Below are 4,362 nucleotides of genomic sequence, written 5' to 3'. Positions count from 1 at the left end.
GAATAAATGAAGTTGTGTTTAATGAACTTTCCTAGAGATACTACAAACAGAGACACCAAATCCCTTGGTTTAAGCATCTTCCGAACTAGATCCTTTCTTTTACACACCTTTCCTTCGAAATTGGTGTTCACTGACTCAAATAACTTCACAGAGATCAATATTTCACTACTCAATTCATTTGGACACCACCTAAATCTAGTAGGGACACAATCTTGACATAAACCCATGACACATTTATGAATATGGAAGATAGCGTCAGATTCTCTCGGACACAATATTGAATCTAATAAATAACTCATGGAAGAGATAACGTGCTCAGATGATTTACACTCCTCTTGCGGGCTTGATCGACAGATTGGGCACCCACATGTGCAAACTGTATTAGTTAGGGATGCGCTATGGTGACGTAGTAGATTAACAGAGTCCTTCAGAAAACCCATCTGTACATGGTAAATGCAACAACATGTGTATCGATCCTTTAAGCGTCTCACAAAGTGTGGCTTAAGAGACTCGAATGTTCGTAGTTGAACTTTGATAGTTGGATGCATTCGTTTGAACCTAATAAATAAATCGACCTGCGTAATAAAGGGGAATTAGTTATTCTCGTAACTAGCTAACTATCCTAGTAGCTAATTAGCTATTCTAGTAGCTAGTTAGCTATTCTAGTAGCTAGTTAGCTATTCTAGTAGCTAATTAGCTATCATGGTAGCTAATTAGCTGTCCTAGTAGCTAATTAGTTGTCCTAGTAGCTAATTAGCTATCATGGTAGTTAATTAGCTGTCGTAGTAGCTAATTAGCTATCATGGTAGCTAATTAGCTATTCTAGTAGCTAATTAGCTATCATGGTAGCTAATTAGCTGTCGTAGTAGCTAATTAGCTATCATGGTAGCTAATTAGCTGTCCTAGTAGCTAATTGGTTGTCCTAGTAGCTAATTAGCTATCATGGTAGCTAATTAGCTGTCGTAGTAGCTAATTAGCTATCATGGTAGCTAATTAGCTATTCTAGTAGCTAATTAGCTATCATGGTAGCTAATTAGCTGTCGTAGTAGCTAATTAGCTATCATGGTAGCTAATTAGCTGTCCTAGTAGCTAATTAGTTGTCCTAGTAGCTAATTAGCTATCATGGTAGCTAATTAGCTGCTCTAGTAGCTAATTAGCTATCATGGTGGCTAATTAGCTTTCCTAGTAACTAATTAGTTATCATGGTAGCTAATTAGCTTGTCTAGTAGCTAATTAGCTATCATGGTGGCTAATTAGCTTTCCTAGTAACTAATTAGCTATCATGGTAGCTAATTAGCTACTAGGAAAGCTAATTAGCTATCGTGGTAGCTAATTAGCTGGTCTAGTAGCTAATTAGCTATAATGGTGGCTGATTAGCTTTCCTAGTAACTAATTAGCTATCATGGTAGCTAATTAGCTGGTATAGTAGCTAATTAGCTATCATGGTAGCTAATTAGCTATCACGGTGGCTAATTAGCTGTCCTAGTAACTAATTAGCTATCATGGTAGCTAATTAGCTGGTCTAGTAGCTAATTAGCTATAATGGTGGCTAATTAGCTATCCTAACTAATTAGCTATCATGGTAGTAGCTATTGAGAGTAGCCAGTTACCTATGTAGTAGCTATCATAGTAGCTAATTAGCTATCATGGTAGCTAATTAGCTTTCCTAGTAGCTAATTAGCTGGTAATAACGAAATAGCTAACTAGCTACCATGATAGCTAACTAGCTAGCAGTACAGCTAATTATCTGGTAGTACCTAAATTAGCTATTGAGAATAGCTAATTAGCTATCATGGTAGTAACTATTGAGAGTAGCTAGTTACCTATGTAGTAGCGATCCTATTAGCTAACTGAGGTAAATGTAACTGATAAGCTAATTAGCTTTTCTGCTAACTGAGCTAATTAACTTTCCGAGTAGAGTCAAAAGAAATGTTGAGATAAATGTAAATACCTGAGGTACATCAAGAAGATGAATGGGATGCTCCTCGTATTGATTTCTTCCAACACGTTTCCTGCATAAATCCTTTTTATTGGGTGAAACCCTACTCTCATTAGTCCAAAACATTGTGATTACATCCTTGATTTCAAATGTTATGGGTGTCATTGGCTTACATCTTGTAGTTAGCTTTAGTAGACTAGTTCCTTCACCCGAGGAAATTATACGGTTCATTGTATTGTACACTGTTTTTCTACTAACACCAATTACCTTAGATAGCTCACTGATGTTTATATCGTCAACATCACTATTAAGTAACATCATTAGACTAGACCTTTTTAAGACAAGATCATCTTCTGACCTGCTCATGGATACGAAACTATTACGAAGATTATTTACTAAAATAGATGATATGTTTGCATTAAGACCATCACAATCAACTAAGTCCTTTATCGATGGATCATTACATATTCCATAAAGTACTACCTTCTTTTCTTCATTGCTGATGTGCTTGGTTTGAACATTGAAATAGTCTACAACCTTTCTCTCTATGATGGTAGTCGCATTACTTACATTCTCAGCTAAACTATCCTTACCTTTACTGAGTGTGGCTTTCGTATCCTTCAACAATTGACGATGTTTCCTTTTTTTTCTGCCCAATAGTTTCGTATGGCTTGTTGTGTCCTGATAACATCATCCCTATCCTTATGATCATTGAGGGGTAATTCTAAACACCCTTCTTCCCCTTCCATTTGGCTAGACATGTTAAAACCCTAAATTTCCAGAAAAAAAAACAAGTATTAAAGATGGCTATGGGCAACAACAATACACAAAAATATTCCACACAATACACAAGATTAGACACAACAATACACAAGATAATCAATAGACAGAAAAGTTATTGCAATCCAAGACCGAACAGTAGAGGATTTCACTCTGTTGGATCCAACAGTTGAGGAGGCGATCCAAGACCGACCAATGGCAACAACTGAGTGTAGAATGTTGCCGTTGGATGAGTGAACTCCGTCAAATCGAAATGTGGAAGCAATCCGGGACTGGACAGTAGTGGCAACTGAGTATAGAATGATGGCAATGGAGGAGAGAACCCCGTCAGATTGAACAGTTACCGATGATGCTTGAAACGCACATAGAAGGCACTTGAGAATAGAGTGGCATAGAGAAGAGAACCCCGTCAGATTGAACAGTTACCAATGATGCTTGAAACGCACAGTAGCGGCCCCTGAGTGAGAGTGGAAAAGAGAAGAGAACCCCGTCAGATTGAACAGTTACAAATGATGCTTGAAACGCACAGTAGCGGCCCCTGAGTGAGAGTGGAAAAGAGAAGAGAACCCCGTCAGATTGAATAGCTCTTTGATTATGCTTGGAACGCACAGTAGCAACCCCTGAGTGTAGAGTGGCAAAGAGAAGAGAACCCCGTCAGATTGAACAGCTCTTTGATGATGCTTGGAACGCACAGCAGCGGCCCCTGAGTGTAGAGTGGCACAGAGAAGAGAACCCCCTCAGATTGAACAGCTCTTTGATGATGCTTGGAACGCACAGTAATGGCCCCTGAGTGTAGAGTGGCACAGAGAAGAGAACCCCCTCAGATTGAACAGCTCTTTGATGATGCTTGGAACGCACAGTAATGGCCCCTGAGTGTAGAGTGGCACAGAGAAGAGAACCCCGTCAGATTGAACAGCTCTTTGATGATGCTTGGAATGCACAGTAGTGGCCCCTGAGTGTAGAGTGTCACAGAGAAGAGAACCCCGTCAGATTGAGCAGCTCTTTGATGATGCTTGGAACGCACAGTAGCGGCCCCTTAGTGTAGAGTGGCGGCAGGTGGACTCGATAGGGTTTAGCAACAGTGGTAGCAACTAACCCACAGTACTCAACTAGAGATGGCCTACGTGATGTGGCAAAGGATCATGCATAATGGACCTAGGAATTCGATATATAATTTATGGTACACATTTATGGTGCACACATCAATTTATGTTGCACATTTATGGCACTCATTTACATATGTAATTAAAACACTCTAGTATTTTCAATGGTAGTTTTTTGCATACTTAATTTATTAATGATGGCTTTTTACTAAAATGACTATTTATCAATGGTAGCTTTTTGCATAGCTAATTAGCTATGTCAAGGACATAGCTAATTGTTTCCACTCGCATGCTTTCACCCACCAACATTTCTTTGTGCAGGAAATGTCCTCGCACCCGGTCATTCTAGGGGAATCGTACATTACGGCGGCGCGAATGGAGACCAAGGTGCTGGACAACGGGTCGGCTTACGCGAGGGTCAAGAGTCAGGACGGGCGTCATTCGGTCCAGTTCCTGACAGTACGACCCAACCACGAGCGAAACTGCGAGTCCCTTGGTGGCGAGAATCGAGAGGATTTTTAGAGAGGGCTGCCAAGGCGT

At 40.0% G+C, this 4,362-nt stretch overlaps 1 long non-coding RNA gene across 1 annotated transcript; it reads right to left on the bottom strand.

Moving 5' to 3' along the window:
• Window positions 1-448: 448 nt before the first annotated feature.
• LOC147864748 (uncharacterized) lies at window positions 449-2,646 on the bottom strand. The gene is made up of 3 exons (XR_015529684.1): window positions 2,533-2,646; window positions 1,952-2,012; window positions 449-575 (listed from the first exon to the last, which is right to left on the bottom strand). It is a non-coding gene; the product is annotated as an uncharacterized LOC147864748 (long non-coding RNA).
• Between the last annotated feature and the right edge of the window lie 1,716 nt (window positions 2,647-4,362).

Source organism: Azolla caroliniana, unplaced genomic scaffold (genome assembly GCF_043228905.1).
Source record: "Azolla caroliniana isolate FFs.n. ecotype wild unplaced genomic scaffold, voAzoCaro1.0.p SCAF_4, whole genome shotgun sequence".
Lineage (NCBI taxonomy): Eukaryota > Viridiplantae > Streptophyta > Polypodiopsida > Salviniales > Salviniaceae > Azolla > Azolla caroliniana.
This window is presented reverse-complemented; position numbering and strand designations above follow the sequence as displayed.